The sequence below is a fragment of the Canis lupus genome, chromosome 1 (genome assembly GCF_003254725.2).
Source record: "Canis lupus dingo isolate Sandy chromosome 1, ASM325472v2, whole genome shotgun sequence".
Lineage (NCBI taxonomy): Eukaryota > Metazoa > Chordata > Mammalia > Carnivora > Canidae > Canis > Canis lupus.
Genome location: NC_064243.1, coordinates 121,417,167 through 121,431,164, shown reverse-complemented (window position 1 = coordinate 121,431,164; position 13,998 = coordinate 121,417,167). Strand labels below are relative to the sequence as shown.

General features: G+C 57.7%; 1 protein-coding gene across 8 annotated transcripts in view; it reads left to right on the top strand.

Annotated features, from left to right (window-relative positions):
• ZNF536 (zinc finger protein 536) overlaps positions 1 to 13,998 on the top strand; it is a 430,736-nt gene that overhangs the window by 99,092 nt on the left and 317,646 nt on the right. The window contains exons 1-2 of one of the 8 annotated variants that reach the window (XM_025425263.3): positions 480 to 681; positions 10,521 to 10,805. The exons of 4 other annotated variants lie outside the window; for them this stretch is intronic. The gene's annotated coding sequence lies outside the window, so the exon portion shown is untranslated. Of the gene's footprint in view, positions 1 to 479; positions 682 to 10,520; positions 10,806 to 12,459; positions 12,626 to 13,998 lie in introns of those variants that run through there. 3 more of the 8 variants (XM_025425262.3, XR_003127147.3, XM_025425267.3) reach the window with 3 other exon arrangements.

The following is a 13,998-nucleotide window of genomic DNA, read 5'->3' as shown; positions in this document are numbered from 1 at the left end:
CGAGACTAACCACAGACGACCCACCTCCCCACCCCCAAATTAGTGGACTGTGTCTGTGTTGACACATCCATTCTCACCCTAATGATATGTTTATTTAACTGATGACTGCTGTCCTCATTAGGGACTCATTGTTGAGCCTGGAATAGTGATTATTTTTGCTGATATTCCTTCTCTGCAAAGATGATTTTTTTTTTTTTTAAAAAAAAACATCGCTCTTTTGGTGTGCTATGAATCCTTAATGAGGATAGTTAAATTTAAAAGAAACCCCCAAACCACCCTTCAGGTTGAAAATAGAAGTGTCTGCACAAGCAGGCTGCTAATCTGCTGATTATTGATGGACATGATTGGTGACAGACCCACAACTTTCAATAAAACGAGAGCGCCGTGCGTGCATTTGAGTGCGGTAGCAACCAGAAAAAGCAGCAGCTTAGCCAATTGGCAGTGAGGGCTTGGGGTTCCAGAACATTCTCTTCCCTTTATGTGGAGTCATAATTCCGACGGTTTGGGTGTGGACACTGACATCCAAGTTGGACCCAGGGCCGCGCGGTGCTCGGGGAGGGATGGAGAGAGACGTTCATAAAAGCTTGTCCGCGGAGTCCTCAGGAAGTCCACGAGTGAACTTGCCGGCCCCCGAAGCCCGTCTTTCTCTTTCGGGATTCTAAGCAAATTCCCGGGTGGCAGGTGAGCGTTAGAGGACCAGGTGGGGCCGCGAGGACCGGAGCAGGGTCAGGGCGTGCGGGCGTGACAGCAGGTTAGGAGGAGGCGCTTCCCTAGTCGTGGCGGGGAGGTCACGGTGAGGTCACGGTCCTCTCGGCCCCCGTCCCCTCCTGCATGAGATTCAGGGTGAGGACCGCGAGGTCTCCGTAGGGCACGTGGGACACGAGGAAGCCACGAGGGAACAGCGGAGGCCGGAGCGTGCACAGGTTAGCGAAACCGAGAAGGGAGCGGCCTCGGGAGCTGGTCACGGGTTCCAGTGTTGGCCGTGTGGCCCCCAACATGTCACTTGACCCCTTGGACCCTTGTGCATGGAAGGCAGCGGGGCTCAGTGAGACGGTGGGTCTCAGGAATGAAGCTGCTGGCTCGCCGCCACCTCCCACCAGGTACACGTCCTGTCTGGCCCCCAAGTGCGGCCTCTCCTCTCGGCTGGGGTCCGTGAGCTCCTGGAAGCCTGGCCCCCCAAGCCCCTCCTTGCAAGCTGGCCCCACCCGGCCCCAGCAAGTGCTCGGTCAGTAGCGATGGGTGTCTGGTCATCGGCCTCCCTCCCAGAGCCTGGACGCTCCTCCGTCGCCTCTGGGCTCCCGACTCTCGGGGGACACCCTTCTCCTCTCGGCCGACACGTGCCCTGAGGCTGGGGGGCCACTTCCCGTACAGCACCCCGGGCGGTCCTTGCACGTGGACGCAGTCTTCCTCGCGGGCGCTGCCCCTGGATTGTGGTCTTGGAAGCATTTCTGCTTGTGCACTGACCACCTGGGCTTCGGGTGTGGCCTTATTCTCTGCCTTAGTCCTCCACGGGTCCCCTCCAGCGTTGCCACCGCCGCCCAGCATCGGGCCAGCCAGTGGCCCACGGAGCCCGGGGAGGGCTGACACCTGCCCACTTGGACTGTCCCCACCGACTGAATCCCCCCTCAGTGTGGCTCCAGGAGCTCCTCTACCCAGGGGCAGAGCCGTGGACGGACAAGGGGACACGGGCTGGCCAGCCCCGACTGTGTCCCACACTGGTTTAGATTCCAGTATGAGCGTGGGGCAGGGCCCGAGCGTGGCGGACCGCGTCTGGCTACAGGGACCCACCGCGTGCTCACTGCTGGGTTTCCCATCTGTGTCTCTGCAAGGTGCCCTCCTGGAGGCCAAGCACCAAGTCTGACCGTTCGCGTTGCTCTCTGGGCGTCTGGCACACAGCAGGTGCTCCCCGGAAGCAGTGCAAATGAATGAATGAATGAATGAATGAATGGGAGACCCATGGGCGGGATGCGAAGGGCGCCTGGAAGCCAAGCGGGGAGCCAGGGCAGTCTTGCCCGAGGGATGGTGGAGGCCACGGCCGTGGAGTTCAGTGGCTGGCTGCGGGCCCACGAGCCTTGGCCTGTCGGGGTTTCTCCGGAGCCACGGCGCTCGGGCTGCCCTTCGAGGCCCCGCTGGCTGGGAGCGGGGCGTGCACAGAAGCGGGGGGCGGCGGGGAGGCCTGGAGGCGGCCCGCGGGCGCGTCCAGGCGGCGAGGTGGACTCGGGGGGCTGCAGGAGGCTGCGTGCCTGCACCCGGGACGTGGTGGGGAGCGTCTCGGCGAGGTCAGCGGAGGCCAGCGCCCGGGCCGGGGAGTTCAGCTGTGACCCCTGATGTTATTTTAAGGTGGTGGCTTTTTCATATTTAATTATGAATGAAATTGCATTTGAGGATCGCAGCTGATGACGGCGTGTGGTTATGCTGTGTGGGCTGCTTTCAAAATAGCTCACCCCAAACTTCATTAGTGATTAGTTCGAGGAAAGTGCAGCCTGACCCGCCAGCGTTTCTCATGCCGTCTGTACCCGAGCCGTGGGAGCTCGGGAAGGGCGGGTGGCCGTGCGGCCCCTGGCTCCTGGGTCTTGTGCCTGCAGCCTCGTCCTGGGGACCTCGGTGACTCCCTTGTGATTCTGCCCCCCTCCCTCCCCGGGAACTAGTCTCCACGATGGAGCTTGGACCACCCTGAAGGGGACTGATGGAAACCCCTGCCTGTGGCTCCGCACCGCCAGGGAGGCCGGGCCTGGCGCTGGACGCGCCCCGCCGGGCGGCTTGGCCCACTGAGTCGGGCCGCTGAGCCGAACGGCTGGCGCCCCCAGTCTCCCGGCTTCTCCTAAATATGGTCAGTGTTTGTCGTGCCTCCTACCGCTGTCTGCATGAACTGGAGATCTGGGCTTGGCCCCCCTCCTCTCTCTAGACTTAGTGTAAACCCTCGTCGCAATCGAGATTAGCCTCGGCGAGCAGTACGCACGGGTTGGCAACAGCCGCGGGTCCCAGCAGCGTCCCTCGCGCGGCGGCGAGCACGACACGCCAGCGCTTGTCCCCGCTGCTGTTGTGAGACCCCCTTCCCGATCCTGGCTGGGGCACCGCCGCGGCCGAGGCGGGGTCCGGGGTCTCGCCCCTCCCCCGCCCCCAGCCACCCCTCCCACCTGCTGCAGTTCAATGGGTTGACCTTCGGAAGGTGGCGCATCCCCGAGCCTCTTTATTTTCCCGGTATCTGTGTTTTGGGGATAAAGGGGACGATAGAAATTAAATATTGCGAAGGAACTGAGCACCGTCCGGGCTCCCGCGAGACCCCGGGGTTGCCCTTCGGCTGCCCTGGTGATGACGGTGGCATCGACGACCCACAGGTGGCTTAGTGGTGGGGAGCCTGAGAGCCGGGCCTCGACTCCTAGTCCTGCCACTTCCTGGGGACTCAGCCTCGGGCAAACGCCTCACCTGCCCGTCTGATAGCGTTTCGGGGTGAGGGCGCGAGCCCGCCCACGGCCAGCATTATCAGCCGCTGGTGACCGTGGGCTCCGATGCTCAGGACTGTGACCCGTGTCGCCCGAGGAGTGGCTGTGCGACCTTGAGCAGGGTGCGTGACCTCTCGCAGCCTCAGTCGCCCTACGATGAAGCGGGGTGCCCGGCCCGAGGGGCACCCGCGCGTGAGGACATGGGGCCGCCGTGCTGTCCCCCCCAGGCCGCCCAGCTCCGTAGCTAAGTAACCCTGGCTGATGTGTGGCTCTGACGGCGGTGCTCGCGGGAGAGCTGCGTGTGCCGCCTCCTCCTTCGGGTGACAGCTGTTTCCAGGCAGATGCCTCCCCCGTGTTCTGGAGCCGTGAGGAAAGGGGAGAGCGTCCCAGATTTAAATTTGGAATGCGCGCAGGATCTCGCCAACCCGCGGGGCCCACGGGCTGGGGGATGTTCGGGCTCTGGCCACCGGGACGTCGGGCCCGCCGTGCGGCCTGGGCCGGGGTTGGGCTCTGGACGCACCAGGGGCTGGGGGTGGGGGGCACCCAGAAGGGCGTGTGGGGCCGGGCAGCGGCCGCGGACCGTGTGCGGCTGTCGGGGGGCTCTCTGGCGTGACACTCGGGGGAGGTGTGCGCGCCTCGGGAGAGGGGACAGTGTGGGGTCAGGTCTGCGTCCCAAGGGTCCCCCTGCCCCCCGCAGTGCCCTCTGGCCTCGGGGGCCACCCCAGGACCTTGTTCAGCCCTGGGCACAGGTCTGCTCAGGACGTGTTGGCCTTACCAGGTCCGGGTGAGGGGCCCTAGCCCCGAGCAGGCTTCCTCCTTGGAGCCTCGAAGCCGCTCACAGAGCCGGGCGGGCCCCAGGGGAGGCCTGTAAGGCCTCTGAGCTGTGGGTGGAGGGAGGGGCCCTGGGACATGGGCGGGAGGCTGCAGAGAGGAGTGGGACGGGGTTGAGGGGGCCCTGTGGATGGGGGTCCTCCCCTGCTCTGGACGTCTGCGTAGGCCTCAGGACTCCCACCTTGGGGTCCGCGGGGCTGCAAGCTGCATGAGTCCAGTGCATGTCGTCTCATGTGCGTCCGTCACCCCAGGAAGGGCGGCCGGACCCCCAGCCAAACCGGCCCCAGGCCCCGGGCGACCCTACCCGCCCTGTCCCCGCTCCAGGAGCATCTGCTCCCCTAAGGGGCAGCGGAGGGAAGAGGGGCCTCTGGTCACACCCGGCTGAGGGGCTGATGCACTGTCTCCCTCACTCCGAGCCTCTCCTGGGGCAGGAGACATTCAGACACCCCCGCACGCACCCCAGGCCCAAGTAGCTCCCGCTCGGGGGGAACAGGGGCCAGCTCGCCTGCGCAGGAAGCCCAAAGCCTGTGGTCACACTGGAGGTTATTGGTCCGAGGTGGCCTCAGGGGACGAGGGCAGGTGCTAAGGGGCCCTCCGGGACGCATCTGGGGCGGCAGTGCCGTCCCTGATGGGAGACTGCACTGGACCCAGCATCTCCGTCCCCCTCCCCTCCGCGGGCTGCAGTGTCGTCAGAGCTCCGGGATGGATCCCCTGCACCGCCTCCAGCTCCCTGCCCCTCGTGCATCCGAGACGGACCCTCCCAGGGAAGGACAGTTTCCCTGTCGCATCTTCGAGGGGTCTTTCAGCTGCCCAGGCACCCTCGCGTCCCCGGGGACCCTGGCGTCCCCCGGGAGCAGAGGGGAGGCGGCAGTCTCTAGGTTGTCACGGCCTCGTACCTGCGACCGTACACAAAAATAAGCCCGAGCCCTTTCCCGCGCCGTGCCATTTGCTGTCTATTTTTAACTCGTGCATGCAGGGCCCCAAAGAAAATTCTGCGAGGAAGTAAGAGCGTATTGAGGTCGCCGATAGACAGTCACCGCAAAACCTAAGGTAATTGCGGAAATGACATCCCTTCTAGAAGGAGAGTGTCTGGGAGGGAGGGTTACTTTTGCAACAGGCACCGCGAGCCTTCTCCCGCCGCCGCGCACTTAATTCGGTTCCAGCCATGTCAGGAAGACTTGAGAAAAAAAAAAAAAAAAATCCCACCATTAAAGACGTGCTCTTTGTTTTTTCAATCTGTGACCCCAGAAATCTCTTTAGCAAGCCATGGTTCAGTGAACTGGCACACAGCAGCCGTTCAGCAGTGGAAAAAAATCATAAAGCAGATGGAAGCTTTACATTTTTGTTTAGTTTTTAAGAGCAGTTTTTATAACATCGCTTAAAACCATTCTGATGCATCATACTGTTTACACTCAAAGCTTTGTAGCTAAGATGTTTACAGTATGGAGAATGTTTTAAGATATTTTATAGTTATGATATTTGGATAATTGGCAAGGAAAAAAATAGTTTGTTGAGATTGCAGTGATGTTGGTGATCGTGAAGTAACTTATGAGTCTCAATAAATATGTCCAGTTTGGTGGAAAGTACAAACTCACTTAAAACAAAACAACACAAGAGGGAATATCTTTTTAGTGAAATCATTTCCTTTTCTTAATCAAAAGATGACAGGCAAGGCTTTAGGACTCCCATCTGCGCGGCACCGCGCCACGGCCCCGAGCCCGCGGCCTCTCCTTCCGTGATTGATAGCTGCTTCCCATCGGCCCGTTGCTATTCCGCGGGAGTTCGTGCAAACACCGAGGTTAATAATAAGGCTCCGTTTAGGCCCGGCCACTAAGACAGACCCCGGGTCCCCCACCTCCCCCCCCGCCCCCATATCTCAGGGCAGTGGAACTTGCAAAAGAGATTGTTTTTAATGTCAAAGAATTTATGCAGAGCTAGGATTTGGAACTCCTTTTTTTTTTTTTTTTTTAACTGCCCAAAATGGCATTAATCAAAAACAATAACTCCTTTTAACTTTTCTAAGTGCTCCAGAGGAAAGTATGAAATAATCTGTGTGTGGGCCACGAATGCGGAGAATGCAAACATTTCACAATAAACATGTTTAAATGAAAGTCCCTGGCAAGATAGTCTGAAAGATAGTACATGCTGGGTTAATTAATGCAGACTCATAAAAATAAACCTCACTTTTAAGATTTGACCAATAAAAATCATTAGCATATTTGGATCAGATGACTTTATGTATACATTGAACTTCTCCACTGCAAATTGTCCTTGGAATGCCTGGAAACAGATTTCAGCTTAAAGCCTGACCCCCTCTTCTCTATCTGCTGTTTGTGCTTCCAATACAGTGATACGATGATTTATTCAGGTTTTATCTGTTATACCTGCAATTGATCTACCGGTGATGGGATTAGATTTATCATTTTGGTTGTATAAATCATGGTCAGATAGCCAGAAAAATGTTTAGTCGCACAAAAATCCCTATTGTTTGCTTACAACGTAGCACGTTTGATTTTTTTGTTATAATCAAATTACGATAGCACGTTATTTTTGCTCTCGAGGCGAGTTCGCTTGTGCCGCCCTAAAGCGAGTCACTTCGGCCCGTCCACGGAGGCTATCTCTTTATTTTTTTGAGATTTATTTATTTTATGATAGACCTAGAGAGAGAGAGAGAGGCAGAGACACAGGCGGAGGGAGAAGCAGGCCCCATGCAGGGAGCCCGACGCGGGACTCGATCCCGGGACCCCAGGATCGCGCCCTGGGCGCTAAACCCCCGAGCCACCCGGGGATCCCCAAGGCCACCTTTTTAAAACAAGTGTTTTCCTGAAACCGTGCCGGCAAACGAATGTCGACTTCGGGGTGCAGATCGGGCAATGTTCTGAGCTCCTGCTAAATTAGGAATCACCCGGTTTTTCTAGAGCCTGATTATACTACGGAAGGTTCCAGCATTACGCTGTGCTCTCCGTACAGGTACAGGGAGGGACAAACGGCCACAAAGACCCCCCCGGTGTGACGCTCACCGCAAAACGCAACTCATTTCAAGGCCCTGAGCCCGGGAGGAGGAGGCCGGGACCATCTACGCGGTGCAAGTCTGAACCCAAGAGAACGCCGCACCTGAGATCCTTACGGGAATAAAAACAACCCGACACAGGTTATTGAGGGAGAAGCTCCAGGATGAGTTTAATTGTATCCAGCTTCATTGGCAGCTTATTTTGAACTAATGTGCGGTAAAATTGCCCAGCAGAACGACTCAGAGGAATGAGAAAGCACATTTTTGTCGTTGTTGGTTCCTTGCTGGTGTGCTCTCCTCGAGACAGCGGGCCGAACGCAGCTGAAGAAGGGGCTGGGCCGTGGGCTCGGCCGGGGGCCGGGGGGCCGGGGGCCAGGCCCGTGTGGGGCGCCGGGCGAGCCCTTCCGTGGTCGCGGCGCGCTGGCTTGCCCGGAGCCCCACGCGTGCCCGCCCCCGGGAGCGCCGCTCCCACGCAGCTTTCTGGACGAGGCCTTCTGAGTCCGAGGGGCCTGCCAGACTGAGCAGCGTGGCCTCATACCCTCCATCCGTCCCAGACACTCAACATCTCCTGTTTTAGGGAGCGCGTGCTTCCGCCTCCCAAGTGGACCTCTGCGCCCGCGGGAGCCTCTGCAGGTGACCCTCAGCCCACGCTCCTCCCTCCTCCAGGGGAGCCCCAGCCCCGGGGGCCAGCGCTCTCCTGCAGGCGAGGAGGGAAGGGGCCACGTGCGTCGCCGTCAGGGGACCCAGGGGAGGCCCGAGCCTCAGGGCGGTGGGGCGGAGGCTCCCACACGCTCGCGTGGATTGGCGTGGATTTGCCATGGCGCAGGCCCAGGGTCCCCACCACGTTTTCGAGGGAGTTCCTGCCGATCTACTTTGTGTCCGCGAAGCGGCTGGACTCTGGAGGGCGGACCCTTAGATGCAGAACCTGGGAGGTGCTGACCTGTTCCTGGACAAACCGGGTGCCGCCCAGGACCCAGGCATGAACTTCCGCTCCCGAGGAGGTGGCACCCGTGGGTGCTGGGGGGGCGGCTGGGAGGAGGCAGGAGGCAGGTCCCCCCCACGTGCGCCGTTTCAGGACTTTTCAAGGGGACGTGTCGATGTGGTGGTGGTGGTGGCCGCGGGCGAGGAGCGTGGAGGGCGTGAGCCGAGGCCAGGGTGGGACTCGGGAAGGAGTCCGGGGGGGCGGCCCAGCCCTCGGAGCCCATGGCTCCCAGGCCCCACGCTCGAGGCCTTCCTCCAGCTGTGGGTCTCAGACCGGGGACCCAACGTGCGCCTCCTTCGTGCCAACGCTGGGCCTCGTGTCCCTCCCCCTCCGGGCCACCAGCACCTGCCACAGCCGGGAAGCTGGTGCAAGTGGTCATCCACCTTGTGCGGGCCTCGGGGACTCAATTCCCCCATGGCCTCTGGGTTTGATCCCCAGACTGTACACTTGGGAGCGTCCAGGCGTGAAGGGAAGAGACTCCAGAGGTTGACGGTGGGCTGGTGGCGCGGCCGGGCGAGGACCCCCTGGCCTTGCCCCCGTGCCGCTCTGCTTGCCTGGCTCGGCGTCTGTGCGCCCACGTCCTGTGGGGGACACGTGATCGATGGCCAGGTGAGACCCCCCTCCTGCTGGCGGATCGTTTGGTGTAACAACAGCAGCGGCGGCCAACTCTGTGCCGGGCACGTTGTTTCAATTAATTAATCATTAGTTAATTATCTCACTTAATGCAGCTCTTGCAACAACCTTTTAGACAGGTGCTACCGTCACCCCCCACTTTAGAGCTCGGGACCCCGGGGACCCGGCCAGGTTTTAGGTGCTGGAGTCCAAATGCGGTGGAGGAGGATTCTCCCCCGGGCGCCTCCCCCGCAGTTGGTGCGTCCTGGGCGCGCCCTGCACTGTCTCCCCCGTGGCGGGAGGTGACTTCAGATTCAACGTGGCTGTCGGTACAGCAGGACACCCTCCCTTACACATTAAGCGAGGAGTAAATAAATACTGTTTTTTTTTAAATGTAGGGCACTGGTATATAAAATTTCCCTTTGAAACACATTGATTTAAGGAGCCCTGTGAGTCCATTTTAAGAAAAAATCGCAGCTAGTTAACGGCACAGGTGTAAGCAGGGGTGGCCAGGTGAGGGTGGGACTCAGGTGATGGAGATTTGGGCCTGGTAGTCGCTCGTCTAGTTAAGATGGGAGGAAAGGGGGAAATGCAGGAGTTCCCGTCTTCCGTCTGGGAGGTGACCTCTGACGGGGTCTTATGGCCAGTTTGTTTCGGGGAGGGTCGCGGGTGTCCACGTTTTCCTGACGCGTGCCTGAGGCAGCAGCTCTTGAGCTGCCCACAGGGGCCACAGACCCAAGAAGCCTGTCGTCTTCGCCAGGGCTCATGCCTGGGTCTGAGTCTGGCTGCCTCGAGGGGAGCTGGCCCCTCGCTCGGAATTAGTGGCAGGGCCGGAAGCAGAAGAGAGGAGCCGGTGGCTGATCCGGGCTGGAGGCACCTCTCTAGCTGCCCGGCCGCAGCGCGACACCAGGTTGACGAGGTGCTGATGACCGTCCCGGCGTGGGCTCGTGGGCCTGCTGACCTCCAGGCATCCGGGACGCGTCCCCCCGTGTAACCGTGACTGTTGTAACGAAACGGGTCCCTGGCCATCCGGAGGGTGCTAGCCTGACCGTCCTCAAAGTGGCTTCTACGGCACCCCGGGAGTTCCAAGGAGAGCCGGTGAGAGCCGGAGGAAGGGGAGGAGGCCCCGGGCTCTGCTGGGCAGCCCCGCAGGAAGATCTCCCTGGAAGGGGACTATGCTATAGGAAGTGCTGAGAAACCACCGTCGAGACCAAGTTCTCGGTTCCGTAGATAGGAGACCACGTTCCGCAGAAGAGCAAAGACCTCAAAGGTGAACTCTGGGTCGTCGTTTTGAGTAGAAAATGTCCACATCCAGGCAGATCACGGAGCTTGGTAGAGGACGTAGCCGAAGGGAGTCAGGAGGGTGCCTGCGGTCTCGTCCCCTGCTTCGGAGAGCCTGGCCCCCCGCACCTCTGGTAGGGCGGGATGTCCGCCTGGGGGCAGATCTGCTCGGCGCGCTCGACCACGACGGCCGCAGTCGAGGGCTACCTGGCGCCGGACCCTGGGCTGCGCACTTTTGGATGCGTTACCTCCGTTGGGCGGATGAAGCAACGGAAGCCCGGGGGATGGTGTGGCTTGTCCACTTGGGTGTGCCCGAGGTGCAGGCGTCAGACACACCTGACCGGCTTCTCTCATCCCCCAGGTTCAGCCAGGAGGCGGGGGACACGCGTCTCCCTCGTGAGCCTGGGAGACTTTGTGCACAGTCCTGCGGGCCGCCCCACTCGGCTCCCTGGGAGTCCGTGTTCTTTGAGATACGGGAAGGAAGCCAAGGATGGGTGACCAAACCCCGTGACAAGAAAGACCTCACGTACTGTTTCTTCTCTGAGGTCCCGCCGGCTGGGCGTGCGGGCGCGCGGGAGCACACGTGCTCGGGACAAAGCTACCCGTGGCGTTCATCCATCCCCTCGGGAGGTGCTTTTTCATTTACGTATGTATTTTTGCCTTGACGCGTTAATTTATGCCTTTATTACTTTTTGAAGACTCTCTTCGCCCTCCCTTCTCTCCCCACCCTGCACCGATGCGTGCCTTTGTGCATTCACTCGCTTCTTCACCTGTCCGCTCGTGCATGCGTTAGTTCATTCATTCAACAGATGAAACACTTGGAAATGAATTCAAGCCTTTGCGGGGAAACGTGGACTAGTTTAACCATGACCCCGGGTAGACCCCGGGCGTCTTTCTCGTCATTGGGTGTGTGGCACCCAGTGAAGTCAGATGCGTCGTGCCGGGGGCCCCGAGAAGGCGCTGCTGGCCTGTGAGAGGCACGGCTAAGCGTGTGCCGCTTGTGTGCAGGGGCGCGGGGGGTCTCTGAGGCCTCCCTCCCCAGGGCTTCCCCACTGCCTGAGAACTTATAGGGTCCCCCCAGGACCTCCTCACCAAACCTTGTGACCCTGAATCGTCCTTGGGCTGCTGCTGGGATGTGAGGCCAGGTGAAATCCGTGGTGGGGAAGCGATGGGCCGCTCTGTCCAGGAAGCAGGACCGTGGTGTGACACGGGGCACGGAGTGGGCAGGAGATACAAGGAAGGGCGTCGTGAGGATGAAGCAGATACCAGGGGCCCCGTAGAACTCGCATTTCCTTCTCCCGCCGAGGTTTCCGTGCATTTTCCCTGTTTTGAACGTCGCGTTATCAACGATCGGTGGGTGGGAGGAAGGCCGCGCGGGGCCTGTTTCACTGGCTGAGCTTCTGTATCTGGAAACACAGGAACCATAAAATGCAATGCATAGGCGAGGTGAGATTTCTAGCAACAGTCGTGACGTCGTGTGCAAGCCAGGCTACGGGCGAGAGCGCTTTGCACTTGGACGTGGAGGATGTGGGGACGGCCCTGCCTCCGCCAGGTGGCTGAGGATTGGACACGGCTTCTGCGCCCGAGTTGGAGTCGTGAACTGGCCGGGCTGCTCAGATGGCTTAATGCGGACTTCTTGTGGTTTGCTGAGAGGCCCGTTCGCTGCCTTACTGTGCACGACTCCAAACGCACGGAGGTGTTTTCCGGCTTTACAGGCGGTGTTTCCGGGGTCCGGCTGCACGGATCCCTTGGACGCGTAGAGCGTCGACCGATGGCTTTCATACAGGCCCCTTGTGTGGGGCGTCTGTTGGTCCCAGAAGGTGCTTCCAGCCCTTCCCACGCTGTGAATGCTTCCCTGACTCCACGGAAGGCGGCGTGGGTGGCCAGCTGGAACTCCCCCTGCACCCGGCACCCTGGACTGTGCTGACCTCCCAAACGCCGTCTTTCCCCCAGGTACTCCCGAGCTCCCCCCACCCACCCCCAGGCAGCCGAGCCACTACTAGGTGGCCTGTGGGACCCCTGTATCAGAACCCCACCCCTTAAATCTCAACTCATGGCCAATCGAAAGAGTTCTTACTACTGCCGGTTCCCTAGGCAACCAAAGCGTCTCCTTGCTAAGGACTCCGGGAAAGGGGAAGAAGACGCCCAGGCTCGGGGTCCCCCCCCCCCCGCCGCCCCGTGCATCCATCCTCCACGCACCTGGGCGCCCACCCCTGCCCTCCCCGTCCCACCGTCCCTTCGCTTATTGCTCTGCTTGGTTTAAAACACAGAGCCATAACCACTCGGGGCAGCCAGCAGCATGGCCGGATGTAATATTAATTTCTTTTCTGGTTTATTTGTGAAGGAGTCAACCATATAAATCACTTTAAGCCACTAAGAAAGCAGAATCGCGTCTTGAAAGGGAGAAGTATGGCGCGTTACCATTAAGATCTCAGAAGAACATGCGATGGGTTTGAGCTTCCTCACGTGGGTGTAGTTTTGTTAACCTTGCTTTAGATTACGTGAAACGCTCAGAAAGTTTTTTTTTTTTTTTCATCCCCCCCCCCTTCTCCGTTTTAGTGGGAAGCGTTGGGTACCCATCAGCGGCACATCATCAGAAAGTCTGGTGTCTGCTGGACAGTCTCCTTGTAATGCCATTTTTCATGACTTGTTTAATTAACAACCATTTTTGACCTAGACTTGTTATAAAAGTGTTACTATTCTCTCCTGCTAAATTATGTCTAATGAACATATTTGCATGTTATCAGATATAGCAATATATCATTTCGAATTTTGGCGTTTAAGCCTGCATCACTCAAAACAGCTTTTGTGGATTAGTAAGCAGGTGAAATAAAAAATCTCATTTCATATCTGACATTAATAACTTTCAGGGGGAATGAGCATTGGCATTTATGTCTGGACCAGAATCGAGCCCAATGTCCTAGAAACACAAGGGCAGCAGACAAACCTACTCACCAGATAGGAAAATAAATCATGCATAATGCAGAATTTCTACCTTACATGTTAATTAATGTGTGCAATCAATTACTGATGTTACAATATGAGAAAGAAACTGGTAGGGAATGGGGTAATAAAAAATACCTATAGATTTATCTGCTTCTTTTTTCTATTTAAACAAATAGTCTTCAAGCCTGTGAATGCTGTGTTGAGACATGCTCTGAATAATAAGCATCATAAAATCTAATCAGATTTATAAGAGGAATTGATTGTTGTGGCAGGAGGAGAGGGTGGAAAATAAGCCGAAATTTAAGTGTTAATTTTTATGCTAATCCACAGTGGCTTCATATGAAGCAATTTTGTTCTGCGCCACAAATATAAAATTGTCCCTTGCAGAGAAATGTCAGCTTGCTAGACCTGAAAGCAGTAATTTATTAGGTATGTTTCTATTAGTATGTGTCACAGTTGTTAGCAGGCTATACACACAATGGTGCTTCATACTTATCCTCCGAGTCTCAGAATGTTTCAGCTCAGTGGCTGGAACGTGGGGCATTAATACATTATCATATGCGGGGTGGTCTGTGCCCTGTGGACAAAAGGCTATTTAATACAATTTAATGTCATTCTGAGAAGAAGTGGAAAAATAAAGACGGGGAATAAAATGGCATCTGTGTGTTTCACAGTGCACTCATGCACAAACCCTCAGTTTAAGAGGTATGACATTTCTGCCAAGAAAAAGAATAAAACTGGGGCATTTTTTTTTTTTTTTTATAACCTGTTCCCCACTGCAGTATTTTCTAAATGCTATTAAGTGATCGATTTACACGGCCCCGTGATGATGTCATCCATAAGAAGGGGAATGCAGATGACAGCAAAATACTAGTGACAGTGACCTTGTTTCA